The sequence below is a fragment of the Dromaius novaehollandiae genome, chromosome 1, assembly GCF_036370855.1.
Source record: "Dromaius novaehollandiae isolate bDroNov1 chromosome 1, bDroNov1.hap1, whole genome shotgun sequence".
NCBI lineage: Eukaryota > Metazoa > Chordata > Aves > Casuariiformes > Dromaiidae > Dromaius > Dromaius novaehollandiae.
The window spans coordinates 31,511,730-31,531,472 of NC_088098.1; the positions used below are offsets into that span (position 1 = coordinate 31,511,730).

At 40.3% G+C, this 19,743-nt stretch overlaps 1 long non-coding RNA gene across 1 annotated transcript; it reads right to left on the bottom strand.

The window, feature by feature from the left end:
- Positions 1 to 15,813: 15,813 nt before the first annotated feature.
- Positions 15,814 to 19,743, bottom strand: LOC135327782 (uncharacterized). The gene is made up of 2 exons (XR_010388159.1): positions 18,536 to 19,743; positions 15,814 to 16,573 (listed from the first exon to the last, which is right to left on the bottom strand). It is a non-coding gene; the product is annotated as an uncharacterized LOC135327782 (long non-coding RNA).

Consider the following 19,743-nt stretch of genomic DNA (forward strand, 5'->3'; position numbering starts at 1 on the left):
GTAGTTTTTGTGCCTCACTTAGTGTCAGTTTTCAAAGGGATAAGGAGATTGCCAGGGAGGAACAGAGCTATGTAAACACAACTTTGGCTCTTGCAGTCCTCCCAAGGAAGATACAGAAAAAAGCCAAACAAGTCAAGGATGATAATAGATTATTTGCTGCAACTTATATTTCCAGTTGTGAAGTGTGTTCCAATCTGAGCTCTTGATTGAGCACAACTGCTCCTTCCTGGATGATCTCCCAAAAAACAGGAGTGTCTTTTCAGAAACAACCAAGCCAGCACCAGCCCAACTCAACCCATCCACATCCACATCCACATCCACATCCACATCCACATGGCATTGTACAGTCAAATATGATCTCAGTCTGAAAGCTATGCCCCTGCCAGCTGGCTGTTCTTGCCAGTGAAACCGATCAGCTGGGATGCAGAACTAGCACTGTGCAGTCCTGGTGTTTGTCCAGTCTCTGCTAATTCAGGACTCGCTGCCCTACGCTGCAACTTTGGTAGGCACCTGTCAGTGGGTGGTGTTGGCCACTAATCCCAGTGGAAAGAATACAATGATGGTTCATGCTCTGGGAGACAAACCCAAAATGCAGCTTAGATGAATGTCCCAGTCATGTCCTTTAATCTCAGTTGGCCCAAGAATTACAGTGGTGTGCATGACATCTGAACAGAGAGAGGTATTTAAAAGGTAGATTCACTCTAGTCCTGGGGCTTTTAAGACAGAATGCATCAAGGATGCTTGAGGTAGTGACTTAAACTGTACCCCTTATTTTAATCCTCCTCTGTGTTCCCTGATAATTTAATCTATATGGTAACTATCAACATGTGAAGGTGATGGAAAAGATGCTGCACTGGGAGACATTACAGAACTCTTTCAGGTTTATCAAAGTCACCAAGAAAAATTTATACATTGTCAACGAGCACTCTTCTGGGAAGAAAATCATAGTTACTGAAGGGCTCTTTAACCTAACAGAACAAGAACTAATGTCTGAAAGTAAAATCCAAATCAAACTAGAACTTAGGTACAGCTCCTTTTGATGGTGCACTAAAATTTAGAAACTGCTATCAAAAGAGTGGGCAGTTCTCATTCACTTCCTATCTCCAGATCAAATCCAGATGCCTTTCTGAAAACTACTCAATTGAAATATAATTATTCATCTTGACACAGCAACAGGGAGAAATATGTTTTCCTGCTCTATATGGGATATCTCATGGGGTGATGAAATGAAACATCAGTCCTTAGCTAGACAACTAGAGCCATGGTGGCTGTGTAAGGTACAATCCTGGGAGAATACCCTGGCAACCCAGACCCAGCCGGGTGTGTAATGGGCATGGCTGTGCAATGGAGCAGAGTGGAGATAACTTGAGCCAACACCCAGCCTTTCTGAGAGAAATTTGGCAGCTGCCGTTGGCTGCCTGGGTCGCAGTGCCATACTTATATTTGCTCTAAGGACCAAGGCAGTACACCGTGCTGCTGCACTCATGTACCAGGTAATACTTCTTTAGAAAGGTCTAGAAATTCCCCCTAAACTTTTAAAAAGATGGGTAAAGCTAAGCTTGAATTTATACAGCATATGCCATGTGGAAATCTGATACATGTAGCAAAAAGTGAAAGTCTTCTGATTATTTTTCACGATCAGCTAAGAGACAGAATTTCACCCATGACTGTATATGCGTTTTTAGAGATGGGCCAAGAAATGATGGGCAAGGAGAGAAAGAGGCTGAAGGCTATTGATAAGACTGTAGTTTATGCCCACTCTCCTACGTTTACCATGTGATACAGACAGTGAATCTACATAAAGCATGCATTTTAATGAGGGGAGGCTATGTTCTTGGCTCAGTAAATTCACATCTGATTTTCTTTTTAATGCAAACTGCAGCTTATGCCTAAGAGATTCATCAAAAAGATGAAGTAGTTTTAGTACCCATTCAGGAAACACTACATTAATCATTGATTTTCATTTACATTACAAAAAGAAATTATCTGAGAGGCCTGACTTCAGGCACGCAACTAGAATTCCATATATTTGTTGCTAAAAGTCCAATAAAAAGATAAAAAATGTTTCTTTTGTTTTGCTGCTGTTCCACATTAGTCTATTTCTTAAAAGCAGTACCTGGCTGATATACTTAATGCTTTATATTTAAATCACTGTTATTAGTTTTACTTGACTTGAAATCAAATATTCAGAGGGCTGACCTGTTCTTCTGGGCATAGTGACTACTTCGAAAGCCTTTGTTAAAACATCAGTGCAAATTTAAGATTTCATTATAACTGTAACTTCAGTCTGCACTTTTGATTCTAATTAAAAACAGTAAATCTGTCAGAAAAATCTAATTCTATACCTTCAAGATCATAATAAAGCAGCAACACTTTGTACCTCAATATTGTTTTCCAGTACTTCAGCTTCAAAATAGGAAGGAGAGTTGCTTTTAATGACAACGGCCCAATAAGGAATTTATGTTAGTGTCCTGTTTTCAAGAGTTCTTCAACAATAGGTTCTCATATTAAAACATCAATAAGTTTTATTTGGAACTAGTTTTTCAATTAAGGTAGTCCATCCTCTATTACACTGATTCAAGACAAAGTGAAAAAGTATCCACAGTTGCCATACTCAGTGAGGCTCTATATAATATTTTTAACAGAACTTGATGCCAAACACCAGATTAAACAGCTTCTACTGTTTGTGAAAGGAAGGGTGCTAGGAAGAATTAAACGTGATAGTTACTTCTCCTGCTGCCTTGTTTTGTATTCATAGTAAGTGTTGCTGCTACATATTTATTAATTCCTTTATCTTCCAATTTTCTGTGATTTTCTCTGGGGAGCTGTTTCAAAGCCAGAAGGAATAGGTGTGGAGCAGTATCTTCCAGAAACTTGACATGGTGTTTATAGTTCACATTTGAAAGGCACAAACACTGTGAAATGAGCCATGAAAATCTCTCCAGCAAAAAGCAAGTGTTTTAACATTCCCTTAACATCAATATAGATATATATCTGATAAGGTGGAGATAACTGTCAGCCACAAAGCTTCTCCTGATAACTATTCATAGAAATAACATCTCAAATTGCGAGGTTTTTAAGGGGCAGGAGACTGTCACATAAAGGCTGGGAACAGGAATTTTTGCTAAATTTGTAGAGCTCACAAGGTTCAGGCATGGGCCCTTCTGCCATCAGCAGTGGAAACACCAGGGCCCTCTGCCTCACAGAAACTGCCTCTCCCAGGAGAAAGTCTTTAGCTTTATATTGAGGATTCAGGTTCTCTCTTGCCTCCTTCCTCTCTTGGGTTCTAGGAATCATAAAGTCATAGAAAAATTTAGTTTGTAACGGTGTTCTGAAGGTCTCAAAGCAGGGCCTGCTTCGAAGTTAGATCAGGTTGTTCAGGGTCTAGTCAAGTTTGGAAGACCTCTAAGGATGGAGCTTTCACAACCTCTCTGGGAAACTGGTTCCAGCGGTGAACTGCCCTCCTTGTGATCACTTTTTTCAGTATGTCCAGTTGGAATTTCCTGTTACAACTCGTGTCCATTGCCTCTTAACCTATCAGGGAAGAACACGTCTTTGTACACCTATGAGAAGAGTGTGGCTCTTCTTTCCCCTTTCAGGTAGCTGAAGACAGCAATGAGGCTCCCCTGAAGCCTTCATTTCTCCAGGCTGAACAAACCCAGCTCTCTCAGGCTCTCCTTGCACATCATGTGCTTCAGCCCCTGACCACCTTTGCGGCCCACCGCTGAACTCGCTCCAGTTTGTCAAGGTCTTTCTCTTACTTGGTAGGCCATAACTGAACCCAGTAGTACAGATGCAGCCTTACAATTGCTGAAAAGAGAGAAATAATCATTCTGCACTCTTGCTAGCACTTTTTGTGTTTGGCCTTCTCCATGGCAAGAGCACACTGCTTGCTCAAGGTTCAACTTCTTGTCCATCAGGACAGCAACCCCTAGGTCTTTTTCTGCAAAGCTGCTTTCTAGCCAGTCAGTGCCCAGTCTGCACCATTGCGCAGGGCTATTTCACCCCAGGGCCAGGACTTTACAGCTGTTGTTGCTGAATTCCATGAAGTTCCTGTCAGCCCATTCCTCTAGCTTGTTGAGGTCTTTTTGAATGGCAGCTCTGCCCTCCAGTACATCAGCCGCTATCCCAATTTGATGCCATTCACTATCTTGCTGATAGGGCATTCCACCATAATGTCCAGGTTGTTAATGAAGACATTAAATAGTATTGTCCTCAGCATCGACTGATGAGGAACGCCAGTTGTAACCAACCACTGGTTAGACTTCAAATGATAGATCATTACCCTTGGAGCCTGAGGGTCCATCCAGTTTTTCACATGTCTTGTAACCTACCCCTATAGCCTACATCTTCCAAAACTGGCTACAAAGAATCATGCATCCTTACCTATAAAGAAGCCAGGCTTCAGAAGGAAGGATGGAAATTGCCTCCTTCCTTCTTTAACTTCTCCTGCTCCTTCCTGTCTTTATTGCAGATCTCTCACTATGGGTGAGTGTTGTAACCTCCCAAGCTTTTATAAAAGGTGAGTGGCAACACAGCTTTTTGTTATCATTTTTGAATGAAAGAGATTGTAATTCTGTGCAATCGCTGTGAATCTAGGGAGGTCTAAGTATGCTTGCTATAGTAAAAAGACATCTGCTCACTGAGCTATATTTGAGCTGGCACTGAGGCTTTCCCACACACTGAATGTGGCGTTGATGCTGAGGAATTTTCTCTCTCTGATAATTTATGTCTGTGCAGGGATTCCTACTGCCTAAAAACACACTGAGCATCATATGGGTACTCTCACTCATGGGGACTCTTGTCCCCAACACACTGTCCTTTCTCCATCAACCCTCTTATTTCTTTATCAGAGGTAGATGTGGGAATCTCTGGATTTTGTGCTATACTTCAAATGGAGACCATAGTGATTTCCCAAAGTATATAATTTATACATTTTTAAAAAATTGAATTTTATAATTGCAGTAGCTTACAAGACTCCTCTAGGTCAAACAGCACATGAGCACTGACTTCTGGGATTTTACCATCCAGATCAGAGATCTGCCTGGAAGCCACTGTATGTTCCTTTGCTTATGAACCTGGGTTTCCTTTCCACAGGAGAAAGAAGGACAGAGGTGGGAGAAGAGGGTGTGATACACACCCAGACCAGAAAGTCAGTGTGCACACCAAGGCTGACTCCTGCAGATATAGCTAACATGGGGCAATGTGATGTCCTGCAGGTAACATACTATTTTGTTCTTCCTCAGTAGCCTCAGTTTTAGCATAGGACTTCACACATGATACGTGGCCCACAAGCTGAGGATTGCTGCTCTAGCAATTAATCCAGTATTTATGCAGGTATTACCTGTCCTTTGTGGTACACAAAATGTTTTTGAGTTTGACAGCTCATTTTGTGTGCATGAAGAGTAAGTTTTAGAGCTAGTTATGAAACTTCCTCTCAACAGCTTGAGAGAAATCAAGTTTTATATCTCCATATTCTATCATGTTCTTCCAGAACTTTTCAAAATAGACAATGATCCATGTCCAGAGAGCACGTGAGGTGACTAGTAGTCCCAGCTTCTTGTAAATGTCCAGGTAGCAGGAGAAGAGAACTCCACAATTAGTCATTAAAAAGTGTGGAAAGCAGCATGTCTTGAGCCCCACTCCCTTGAAGATAGTACCACCTAACACTTTGCTTGGGTGAGAGCTTTGTCTCTGCCTGGGATTTTCAACCATTACTTTCCTACTAAAGTCCAGTGCCTTTAAAAATGATGAAATAGGTGTTTTCTCTCTTCTAAAAAAGTCTGTTCAAGTAGGACATCTTCTATTTGATCCAGTAAATAAGCAAATAGTCAGGGCAAACATACCTGGGATTGTGCAAAGCTGAGTTCGGGTTTTCCATCTGCCCAAAGTCACACCTTCTGCTGTACCCACTATGTGGTAATCTTCAGGTGGCAGGAGAAGAAGCATGGCTCCAATAGTATTGCCTGTTGAAAGTGCTGCCCTTTGCTTGCAAAAATATGTGTGATTGATAGAAATTCTTTTTACCAAGTGGTAAAGAGGAGATTTGCAGCATTTCAGTTCCTGTTCTGACATATATATGTAATTAGGTCATGCAAAGTGGAAGTCTCAGAGAGAAGATTTAGGAGTCACTGTCCTAGGACACTCTAAGGCACTGGCCTGTACTGTAAGGATGGAGAAAGGAACTCGAACCAGCATATCCCATTTGGATGCTCACCTATTGGGATCTTAAGGAGTGCGCAGGGGCAAAAAGTTTTCCCTAGGGGTATGCTTAAAGTACAGGATCAGGCCCTGTTACTAGGGCAGACAAAGAAATATGCCAAATAGGTTTCAGTATCAAATAGGTGTGGTGCAGCTCTATCCTGGTGAGATTTTGGTGGCCATGAATGTACCTGGTGTTAGACAGGTCAGATGCCTGCAGAACTTCAATAGCAGAAATTGACCTGCTGAAGAAATTTACCTAATGGTGGGAAGAGTTGTGGGATCCAAATCTCCTCTTGGCTATTAGCCCTCCAAAAACCTTTCTCCCTATCATTGTTTTATGTGGGGGAACCAAAATAACCGATGATTGTTTATATTTATAGTACTGCTGAGAACGCACATACTCTCACACCCTCTAAATCAGCACCACGCTACTGCACTTACTGAATGTAAATTGCAATTATTTCAATAATTAAACTGAAGAATTATTAAAATTATTTGAGAGACTCCAGCAGGAATATTGGAATGTTAATGCCTTAGGCTAAAAAGCCCTCTTAAATAAGAATGTAAAATAGCAATAGGTTTTGTGTACACCATGTCTCACAAGGACAGGGTTTACAAGTCAAGAAGGCCGAGCACAGAACAGTTTGAAAAGGAAAAACCCTGATCTTGTTTTTAACCTAATTTACTTTAGCCTGGGCTTTTGGGCACACTGCACTGTGCTTGGCCTAATTTACATCTATTATTTTTGTTGCTGTTGTCATTATGTCAATTTTTCTATGGGCATTTCCCTCCATTTTATTTGGAATAATAATGTTCATATATTTCTTGTTCTTAAAGATGATTTAGAAAAAAAATACAGATTACAAATGTAATCATGAGCCTAGCAGTCAGGTTCTTCTGACTGGATATTCCTCACTGCGTTTCCTTTATAAAACAGATTTAATGCAGGCTTTTGCAGCACAGCCTACCAATCAAATAGAAAGTCACAGTGTACTTTTTGGTGTGACCGTACACTTTATTAACATAATCTTTCTTTTTTCTTTAGCATAAAGACTCCTTTGGTGGAAACTATTCTATATATAGTATTCTAAAACTATTCTATATATATTCTATATATAAAGCTACTTATATATTGCTTTGCTTTTCTTCCATTTGTGTGCAGGGATAAAAGAGCATTATGAGGAAAAACAGTGTTGCTCTAACCTGATTTTCCTTCATATTATGAACAAAAGTATAGTGTAAAGCCCAAAGAAACACTGAAGAATCATGAAAGATTCATGATTGTCTTGTTTTCACAAGGTGGATTTAACTGAGGAAAAGTGTTTCTGAAACCACAGAAGGGAAGTGTATGTTGCATATGCTATTAGATACTCTCAGTTGGTGAGAGGAATGTGTAACATACAGCTTTATATCCAGAAGCACAGTTTTTCATTCATTCTTTGTGTTTAGCAAACTTGCCTTTCCACTGGAAAAATTACTGTGATTTCAACAAGTGCTGAGGTAGAAAAAGTCCAGCACTGGTCTGACGGCCAAGCAGGGAGTGCTGGGGCTCCACTCTCTCCTTCCCTCTTTGCTGCAGCGTGGTACAGCCAGTGCTCTCCATTCATGGTACGTGACCTGAGAAATGCTGTTTCTGGGTTTCTTCCAGTTCCCATTCTGCGGGCCAAATGGAAGAAACAGTGAAATATAGGAAAGGCATTTTTCAACCACATGTAGCTTCATTCTTGCAATTTTTTCTCAACCTGACCTTATTTTACATAACATTCATTCTTGCTGCATGTCTCATTTAGGCCCTGGGCAAAATGGAGTGCATAACAGTTAGAGCCAGCTGAAGATTGTTCCTTCATGCAATAAAACCATATTTGCTTCATTTGCCATTAATGATAAGCAGGAACTTCTTTAAATTCAACATCCTTTCTTTTTGTCTCTGTTACGGAATGATTCATAGTAACAATTACTTTTGATATTATATTAAAAGATTTTAATTTCTGCAGATGGTAGTCCATTTCTGTTCTTTCTTTCCCATTACCTGTATTTATGTTAATACTGTAAAGGCAGTCTGACATGGGTGTTTTTCATTTAAAATGCATAAAAATTAAGGAAACAGCGTGAATTAGTTGATTTCTTCCAAGTGCTGTTTTTTGGCTACTGTGCTGAAGAATATAAAAGCTCTGAAAAGCAGGACACTATTTTGGTCTTGATTATGCCTGCAAAAGAAGCAGGAGTGGAAAAAAAGGACTCATCTTGTTCACAATTAGTGTGCAGGCAGCAAACCAACCCATTTCTCCCATTTAGCTCTTTCCCAGAAAGAACTAACCTTTTCTCTCCATTTGAAGGCACTCACACACACCTCCAATTGCACTAACAAAGCATGTTCCTGCAGCACTGGCTCTTCCCTCTAATATCCTACTTGTCCCCTGTCCTCAGCTATTACTCTCTCTTCTTGAAAGTGATATGTTTTTCAGGCAAAACTCAAACCTGACATCATGAATCTGGGTTTGCACAGCTTCTGCAAGCTCCTGGGAAGCGATGCTCCCCCGGCATAGTGACGGTGGGCGGGGGGGGCGGGGGGGGGGGACCAAGACCTCCCTTGCTGCTGCCAGAGCACTGCTGCTGCTGCTGAGCACTGACACGCTCAGTGCTTGCGATTCCAGGCAGTCTTTTAGGTGCACAGCATCAGCAATTGACCAAAAGGCTGTTAAACAGAGCCTCTTTCTGACCAGACCACGAGATGTGCTGTGTTCGGCTCAGCTGAAGGCAGCTTTTTCCGTGTCTTTTGAGGTGCTTTTAGAAAGCCTGTGGCTTGCTCATTAGGAACTCATTATGGTTCATAGGCACAGTTAATTAGCACTTATGAATAAAAGAAAAGAAGGAAGAAAAATTAGAGGAGCAGCAACAACAAAAATGAACTGGAGGAAAAATAAAGTAAGTCCATAACAGCAAAGCATCAAAAAAGTTAATATAGATTATCATGGTGATGTAGGTTTTATAGTGATTTTTCCTTCCCAGGCTATCCAACATAAAGCAAATACTATGTGGCATGGAGTCCAGCTGAACTAGCATACATAGAGGTGTGCCTATCTGTCATGCAGGTATTTTTCCTCTCTAGTGCCAAATAGCCAGGAAACAGAAAATTATTTCAATAGTGAGAATAGAGCAACCACGCATGTGTCATTGACACTGTCATTAACTTTTTAACAACCACCTGAACCAGAGCTGCTAGTCTCACTTTATTTTCCTCCCTGCAGCTGCAGCTGCAGCTCATTGTTAGATTTTTTTGCATGCCTGTATTGTGAAAAGTTTAAAAGCATGAAATGTGCTGCAAAAGTAACAGGCTGCCCTCTTGACAGCTAAGTACAGATATGAAAAATCTTTCTGGAAAAAAGTCCTTGACTTTCAAAAATGCACTGACTAAAGAAGGATAAATACATTTAAGGCCTTGCTGCTAGTGCATAACAAACTGAGTGTAGGATGTAATTAAAGATTACACTATGGTATGAAAAATACACATATGGGCTAACTAAAAGTGTCACTCCAGTTGAGTGTCACTCTAGGTATAACTCTGGCATTTTGAGCCTTTTGATTGCCTGATTTTGCAATTTTACTACTGCTCTTTTAAGGTGAGGTGTTGTTTGTATGATTATATTCAAACGTGGTCCAGGAGGCCTAGTACAGCCAACGAAACCTATTTATCTATTAATCAATATACACATTTTTAATTTTCTAAGCTAATGAATCAGCAATCAGGAGAAATCTTTGTGTCAGTTATGGTGGCATCTCAACTATTCAGAGATAAATAAGTACAGAACAAGCAACATGTTGCAGCAAATTTTGCTTTTCCGGTCAGAGCAGAAGGCAATAGTTCAGTTTTAACTTTTAAATTTTCTTTGACAATGAATAGTGCAGTGAGTCATTTCAGGGAAGAAACATTGCCCATGAGCCAAAGGTTGGCTACTACTGTCTCTTTCTATCTATCTGTTTATGCTGGGCTTTCACACTTTCTCTGCTTGCCTAACAGTCTTATGCTACTCTCTTTAATAGCAACAGTGAAGTCCCCAAAAAGCTTTGGCCTGGAAGACCTATGTCCAGTTCATGCCCTAGCTGTCAGTTGTGATCATTTTGCCTCTGATACTGGATTTCATGGCAATTCTGTGCAGTTCCAAAACTTTCTGTCAAAACATGCCTTGTTGTTAGGCTGTCCGCAGGGAGAAGAATCGAGCTTCTAATTTTTAGCATTAGGCGGAACAGGAAAAAAGCAACCATGATTCTGTATGACAGGTCAGATGATCCAAGGCTTGGTGACACAAAACAAACATCAGGTTGGGACTGAAATAATTGAAGAGCCAAAGGTTTTCTTTGCTAGCAGAAATAATTCATTGAAAATAAAGGCCTTGTGCTCTCTGCCAGCATTTTTTTGCCCTCAAGACTCCAAGCTGTCAAATAAATTAAACAAATCAAATGTAGTTCATAGCTTTCTCTTCACAAAAATAGTCTGTGGATAATCTTGAATTATTATTCCAGCTCTATAATTAGGAGGGAAAAAGGGTATTTCATGCAAATTTCATCAAATGCGATCTTCAATGACTAGTACTCTTATTTATAACCTGAAAGCAAGTTGTTCTAAGGTTTTTCCTGATTTTCAGTTTTCATCTGGCACCTACAAGAATCTCCTGCCCTCCAGAGAGATGCAATGAACTTCCCTCTGTGGCAACTCTCCCTCAGACCTAGAGCTGCCTTTCCTGTCAGGAGAAAATATTTTAACCTTTTTCTGCCAATGAAGAAATCTTTATTCTTTCAAATTTCATCTTTACACTCTGGCAGCACTGTTTCTAATTATTTCTGAGAGACTCAGATGGTAAATTCTCTGAGTGCAGTAAGGACTCCTGCTCCACCATTGCAGTGCAGTTTCACACTTCTTTGACAATTTATTTCTTAGGTGGCAGTAACAACACTTGAGTGAGGGAATGCAAAAGAGATTGGTGTAAGTACAGCGGCATGGCTGAAGCTTCTCATCAGCTTAATGCCCCCAGGCCTCAGTTTGGGAAAGTTTTGATTATGTTTATTCTTCTGAGTGATAAAGGCTATAGGTCTGGGCAAGGAACCTAACCTGGAGCAAGACTTAAATTTGGGCTTGCAGCTAAACAAACACTTGAGGTCTGTAAAGGGTATCTAATTTTATATTTTTTAAATGTCTTTTTTTTTTAACCAAACTTGCTGTCAAATTTGAAATGCTTAAGGAAGATAAGGGGTGCAGGGTGAGGAAAATAAGAGACATCTCAGGAACAGGGCAAAAGGAGGCCCCTCTCCACTGTGTATGTACACAAATGGACACAGCCTGGGAAACAAGGTGGAGGGACTAGCACTCTGCATGCAGTCGCAGAGTTGCAACATCGCTGCAAGAACTGAGACATGGTGGGACTGCTTGCACAGAGATCTTCCATGGTATGCACGACAGGCTGAGCATGAGCATGTGCGTCAGGATCAGGGAAGCCAGTGAGGATGGCATTGCGGTGGTAGTGTATCACGGACCACCCAGTCAGGGTGAGGACACGCACAGCCCTTCACTCTTATGGGGCACTTCCACCTCCCTTCATTTGCTGGAAGGGCAACGCAGACGGACACAGGTAGTCAAGACTTCTGGAGGTGTCAGGGATAACTTCTTGATACAGGTACTAGGTTGGCTGACCAGGGTGATACTCTCCAGGATCTGCTATTCACTAACAAGGAAGAACCAGTTGGGGAAATGAGAGTCAGTGGCAGCCTTGGCCATAGTGATTGCACAATAGTGGGGCTCAAGATCTGGAGGGGAGTGAGGAAGGAGCGCAGGAGAGCACAAAGCCTGGGCTCTGAGTGAGCAGACTGAGGGTCATTCAAGGAATTGTTTGGTGTGATCCTGTTGGCCAGCTCTGAAAGGGCAAAGGAGCTCAGAAAAGCTGGCAAGCCTTTATTTAAGGTCAGCATCTTCCGAGCACAGGAATGGGTCCATCTTGATATTCTAGAAGACAGGTGGACACATCAGGACAGCAGCTTAGCTAAGCAGGGAACTCATGGCAGAGCTCCAATGCAAAACAGGTAGCATACAGGAGGTAGAAGCAGGGACAGGCTACAAAAGGAGAGAGTAATTATGGGGAAGAGAGTATTTAAGAGAAGTATTTATTTTCTCCAGGGAAGAAAGTATTTATAAGAACCTAGAAAGAAACAATAAAGGGTTACAGACTAGTCTATCTTTAGGCAGAATTATTTGAAAAAATATTTCCTGAGGGAAATCAAGCTCTTTCTGAATATACCAAATCATAAAAGATGTATGGAAACTCCTCTGTCTATTTTTTTTCCTGACTGAGATACTGGGGTGGCAAAAGGTGTTTTCAATTAAAAAAAACTATCAATTTTTCCAATTGGATCTTTGAGAAATGTTTTGTAGTTAGTAGGTTGACATGGCCAATTACTGTTGAAGGAGAGACCTTCTGTGCCGGTGTCTTTTTAGTTTTCCACATGACTTTCAGACTATGTCAAACCTGCTTTGCTCCTTCATGATCCTAACAGTTACGGGAGCAAAAAGCCTCCTGTTGCCTGAAGAAAAAAACAGCACAGCCACATCTTACCAATAATGCTGAAGACAACCATCTCCCTCGCCCCCCCAGATCTTCAGCTTGCAGGACAACAGCTAATACCTAAGCAGCAACTTCTCTGAAATGTGGGGCTATGCATATAAACAGAGCAATTTTCAACATGGAACAATTCATTACAAGCATGGAAAATAATCATGGAGAGGCACAATCACTCACTTCATTGTCGTGTTTTCCTTTTGCTTCTTTCCCCAAGTGCTGATTAGTCCATGCATCTCTGTGGTCTGCAAATAAAGCTGGACCTAGAACTGCTATATCAGGCTGTGCAATACAGCTGCTTCTCCCTGAGACTCAGAGGTATATGGGCACCTAATTGTCACTCGCATCTTGGGCAACTTCCCAACAGATGCTCATCAGTTGGAAATACCCATCTTGTTAAGTTTTGAATTTAGTCAGTGCATGGTACTGTACCTGGGAGAATCCTGTATACAGAGTGGTGGAACACACTGAGGCACCTGCAAATGCTGCTTTGATCTATTGCTCTGATTTAACTTGCCCAATTTGAAATGTCTCTTAGGTCTTGCTCTGACAAATGCATGGGCTGTACCAGCCAGGAAACAGCAATGAGAGAGAGCACAGGCAAACTGAAGTATCAGCCTGGAGGGAATCAGCAGGGGAAGGAAAAGGTAATGAAAATTAAAATAAGCTGTGTTTTATACATTAGGTAACCAGGGATGATAAACAAACTTCCTTTCTCTGGCTTTGAGATTTGAAAGTCTTAGGACAAAGAGTCCTGTATCGTTATCACCAGTAGCTGAAAAGCAACAAACAAGACCCCCAGACAGTCTCTGCAGGTTTTCAAGCTGATCTGTATAATGCTATTTTGCATTGGCATTACCATAGCTGGAAAGAGAAACCTTGTTAAATGACTTCAGACTGGATCTCCAGCTGCATAGTACTGTGGTTTCCTGTTTCCATTAGGTTTAGAACAAGCCATGCAGGAATACAGCTGAAGACTTGCTGGGCATTTTATATGCAGTGCGCGGGAATCCTGATCAAGGCAAATTTTGCTTTTTTTTTTTTTGTTTGTTTCTTTGCTTTTGAACTAGCAGAGATGTTCTGACAGAATCTGATAATGGGAACACTGACTGCTGGAATCTGCCCTTAGTACTGCTGGCTTCATGTAGACCTGGTATGTCACAGGCAAAAGCATGAAAGGACAAAGACAAGGACAAAAAGTAATTGAGAGAGAAAAGCTAGCTGAAGCTATTAAAAACAAACCTAAGTCCTAAAGAGGGCTGGCGGGTTGTTCAGTTCCCAGGTCCTAAAAATTTCACATTAGAACTGTTTGCTAAAATTCTTATTTTATTTTTAAAATATCATTTTTCTGGAAACCATGTCTTTCAGACAAGCATATCAAAAATATATATGTTGTCCCACTTTCACTGAGTTTTAATGAAGGTTTTTACCTTTTTCATTGAAATGTCTATGCAGCTGTTTCTTAAAAAAAAGTATTTCAGTAGGAAAACAAACTAGAAAAAAAATAGACAAAAAATCATAATTAAATACACAGGGACTGAACTATTGAAGCCTTAAAAATTATGCTTATTTCTAGTTCTGTGAGATGGGAACATTGACATTGAAAATTTTCCTAAAACTCCTATTTTTTTCCACCAGTCACCATATTCCTATGTTAGACTGGGAATGATCCGGTACTTACACTGGCAAAACACATCCTCTTCTAGATCCTGCTTGACACATTTTGTTAGCTGATGGTCCTGCACCCATGACAGCTCAGAGATGAACCAATCTCATGTCCCTCTCAGCTGGGCAGCTAAGTCCCTCCTAATCCACTTCAAGGAAAAATTAGCAAGTTAGTTTAGACCACCCACAGAAATGGTTTTGCTGCAAAAAGGGAAGTCTCTCCTCAGCCTATCCAGGCATTCATTCCCTCATCTCTAACAGCATGGGGCAAGGACATATGCTGTGCCACCATAAGCAAGTATCTCTAAGTCACTTCTATAAGCATCTATATAAGAACCACAGGGCGCCAGCCTCACCTGGGGCCCGAGGGATTACTGGAGTGCTACATTTCAAAGCACTCTGTATAGTCACAGTCTGAACAAAGCAGACAAACAGTTGATCCAGCTGCAAATCATTTCTTCCAGTTAGCCAAAAATCATATTTGGAATTAAAGAATGACATGAAGTAGAAGTTTCTCCTCAGAAAGGCTGCAGCCAAGACACAACCTTCTCACCATGGCTGGTACTCATTTTCAGGCAGCATTAAGTCATCCATAGTACTATTTTTAGGGCAACTGGGGGTGGAACCCATGACAATGAGACCCTCAAGCTTAGAGGATCAAGCTAAAGCTTGATAGTTTCAAAACAGTGCAAGGGATGAACCCACTTCTATCTCTTGCTTTAATTTTAACGTGTAGAGAGCGTAAAGTTAAAGTAAGTTTAGTGTGGCCTACACTTATCATTGTTGAGAAAAAATAACTCAGATGTCAAAAGTTATCTGAATGCCAATACTGCAGACACATCAGATCATCTGATAAAGACTGCAGCTGATCAGAGAAAAAGACAGTAGACTGGGCCATGTGGTGATGAACATGCTTCTGAGCATGCTGTGAGGATTCATGGCCCAGGGCTGCTACCTGGAAGTGTCTCTTCTGCCTTGTTTCAGATGAGCCTCACTACCTTTCTGCTGCTCTGGTATCCTGTGCTACAGGATCAGACATGTCACTGAGCTAATCAAGGCACTTGGAGTCTGGGAAGCAGAGAGAAAGAACAGTGTCATGCTCCTCATGCACAAAAAACAGGCACCCTAACACAAGACTGAGAGTGATCAAAAATAGCACTTCAGTGACCAAAGCATGAGACTTGACAAGCCTTTTTTCACTTGTAATATTTCATGTCTACATGATATTCTCCTGAAGCTCAATTAATGCTTGCAGGTTTTTGGGTGAGAGATGCCAGCTTTACCAATCAATCAGACAAGCTTCTCCACAGAAAAATGAAACATGAAACAGAAGAAACTCTTTCCAGAAATCTGGCAAATGCCAAAGTATTTATTTTGTGCCCTTTCATTGCTGCACATTATAAGGGAAATATTCCCTAACAAAGTCTTCAGCCAAGTGTTGAGAAAACATACCATTTTCACTTAAATATCACATTAATCATTTAATAAGATGTAACCATGCAATAGCCTAATTTCCCCATCACTAGAATTCAGTCACAAAATGCAAATTAATTTTTAACACTGGGGAGAAAATTTGAGTCCTTAAGGCTCATGCGCTATGTATGGTGTTACATACAGACTTCGGTGTACAGCAGTAGCTCATTACTTCTCCTTGCAACAGTTTGCATGCCAGGCTATTTTAGAAAAAGCTAGCAGCATTTTCACTTCCCCATCAAAACATTACAGTACAATTCTCTGAAGTCAGCAAAGTCTGCCTGATTTTTTCAAAAGTGATAGCAATTCATTATAAATCAAGTTTAAGCATCACTTCTCAAATTGAGTAGTCAGACTGGTGCAGTCAGAAAGGCCCTGGATTTGGACTCAAGGAACACTGAGGCTCCCATCACAATCACAACTGGGCAAATCTCACATTGGATAATCCTTCTCTGCTTTTTGACGATATACAGACTGCAAATTCTTTAAGGAGGAAGCTGTCCTTGCAATCTGAAGTACAAACAGTCATTCCTGTAATGCATGTAAAAGCATAAAATTTGCCTTTGATTTGGTGGTGCGTTTCCTCACTTAGGTCCTGATCAAGCACTCGGAGCCGTGGGACAGACCTGTTAAAGGATGTAGTTACAAGATAGGGTTTTAATTTGATAATTTATAGAGAATGTTAATCTGGACCATCTCATCTGGCATCAGAACAAGGAAGACTTTCGTATACTCAGTTGTTTGTTAGTCTAGTCCATACTTGCGCCTAATGGTTCACTTCTTGTTTTAATGCCCAGGTGGAATTATTTGGTATGAAGAAGCAAGAAATCTAACTTACTTGTTAATCTGTCACCATAAACTCTATTAATATAACAACTGTTGGGAGACGGATCAGAAGGTCTGAAGTCTGAAGAAAAAAGAAGTCTGGAAAGCAAACATTACTTTCTGCTAGTATTTAGAAAGCAACAGATTCTAGCATATCCCTCTACAACTCAACTCGGCAACAACTTGAATAAGAGGTAAGAAAAAAAAGAGAAGTCCCTTGGTCTTTATGCTGTAAAGTTCATAAAGTCATACACTAGAGAAAAATATTCCTATAAAATGGAGCCTAAAGAAGTAGAGCTGTTGAATGAGCCTTTTAGAAACATAAAGAGCCTTGAGTAAAAATTTTTAGAAAACTAAAAAGAAACTTCAAAAGACACTTTTAGAGGCTCAGCTCCTCGGTACTACAGGAGAAGCAAGGCAGTGGAGAATGTTTGGAACCTGATGGAAAACGGAAAGGACACAGTGAAAAGGAAGACTGAAATTCAGAGAGTGGGATTCAGTATAAGGTGACAGATCTAATGAGAAAGATCTGATACAAATGGTTTATGTGAAATAGGACAAAGAAAAGGGAATAGACAGATGCATAAAACCCACACAAATTCACTGCTGCAGTCAAGCTGAACTGTATGCTTGAGATGTGACAAAAATGAAAAAAAAGTTCATCTTTTATTCCAAGTTGTATTTTCCTAAGCCTAACCAGGAAAGCAGATAACTCCAGATTAATCGTTAATGCAGTTCCAGGGCCTTTAATGCAAGCAGGTGCAGGTCTGTTAAACGAAGACTGGATTTAATCTTAGGATGTATTCCTAACGGGCCAGGCTAGTTTCCTCCTTTGTCATTGATGTTTATCAATAGTGAAGGATTTTGCAGAGTAGTTTTGTCATCTAAATAACGCAAGCTTGGGAAATATGGGTTGAAGGAGTTACTAAAGAAGTTGCAGTTCAGAACATCATTAGTTCAGTAAGATCTGAGACAGAAAAATATAGCAAGATTGACAGTTGCTAAGAAAGAAAAGCTACTGTCTGAGTTTTACTTGGGGAAAAATGAGAGCCCACAAACATGCAGCCCTATAAAAATACTTTTATTAAGATCTTTCTTGTTGTTTTTGGAAGAGCACTATTTTACCAAAAGAAGAAATGTTGTGGCAGGAAATGAGGATAGACTCCTTTGCTCTTTGTTACTATTGCCATCACAGAGGATATAGGTGGAGAAAGAGGGAAAAGGGGATGGGCATTTAATGCCCCAAATTCTTAGCTTCTATTTTAGCCCCTTAGACACTGACAGAAGAGTGATTTCAAGCTGCCCTCATGAGACTTCAGCAGCCTACACACCACAGAACCCAAATACAAGGTTTGAAGACTTTTTGCACTTCCTTATTCTTCCGTTCTGACACTGGAAGGTAAGTTTTTTGGGAGGTGAGTAGAAGGGAAAAAGAGTTCAGGAGCTGGCAGTTCCCAAAGAAATGATATCAAGATAATAAGCTCAAACTATGCAAAGGAAGGGTAGCACATGTGAAAAGGGACTAACCGGAGCAAAGAGCTCCTCACTGACCTTAGAAAAGGAAAGCATGCAAATAATGGAACTAGGACAGATTATTTAAGAATACATACGAGCAATGACAGAACACAAGTACAGTGTCAGAACCAGAAAAAGAAAACAAAACAATCGACAGGAGTAAGAAGCAGTTGTTCTAAGTACACCTGCATTAAAAGAAAAGACAAAGTAAAGTGTTAGATACACAACAGAGAGGGAAAACAACTCACAGCTGATGGTGTTAAGAATGAACTGTTTGATGGTTTCAGTCTCCACTGATGAGGGCAACTGCAAGCAGTTATATTTGTATCATCGACAAAGGAGTGAGATCTCAGCCTAGCAAAAGAAAGGAATGGGTTAGATTAGAAGCTTCCTTAAACTAGGTGCTTGCAGGTTACCTGGGTCCAAAAAACTTCACTATAAAATGTTAAAACTTGGCTGAAGCAGGCTCAAAAGTAATAGCAATAGTTATATTTGAGAATTTTAAGTTACTGGCATTTTGAAAATGCCTATTTTTAAAAGGATGGAGAGGGGAGTGGAAAAAGAGAAGAACAAGGGTCTTATTGACCAGAGTCAACACCATTGATTTTTAATTCTAAAGAAAGTTTTGGAACAAATACTCAAACTATACTCATAAATTTACGCCTTCCACAGTAACTGGCATAAGTTGGTCAAGAACAAGTTAGGACAAAACGGACTGTCTTCTACAGTTGCATAATATAAAGGTAGTAGATGAAGTATCTTTATGTTGGTATATGTCCGACTATCACAGGACATTCTCATAAGTGAGACGGAGAAACATAGCCTAGATGAAACTATTACAGTATGAATGCAGAAGTAGCTACAGTTATCAAAAAAAAAAAAAAAAAAAATCTATTGTCAAAACAGAAAGCTGTAAGGATGTTCTGCAGAAATATGTCCTAGGATCAATTCCACCAATATTTTCACTAACAACCACCTAAGTAATGAAATAAATAGACAACATGTAGGATGGAGGTCCTCTGCATCTACTGGAAGGCAAAATTCAAATTTAAAATGATTATGACAAGCTAGAAAAGTGGTCTAAAATATACATTCTTTTGTTCTCATCAGTATTAAGTGTTAATCACTTGCAACAGACATACGATGAGTGAACAACTGGTTAGGTATTAGTCAACTGTGGACATATCTAGCAAAAGGGAGAACCTATCCTTAATCAGTAGTCTTTCAAAGCTCACTGGTTGCGTCAACTACCCAAGACACCGATATTTGAAACTCAAGCGTGAAACAGTCACTGCAGGGAGTATGAACTAAGAGTTTTGCCATCTTGAATATCATAGCATAGCAGGCCATAAGCTACTCCATACGGTTTAACTGCCTTGTACTATTTTCCTTAGCCTTTTTTTCCCCCCAACACAATAGAAACACCACTGCGATGGTGTTGGATTAAAAAAAAAAA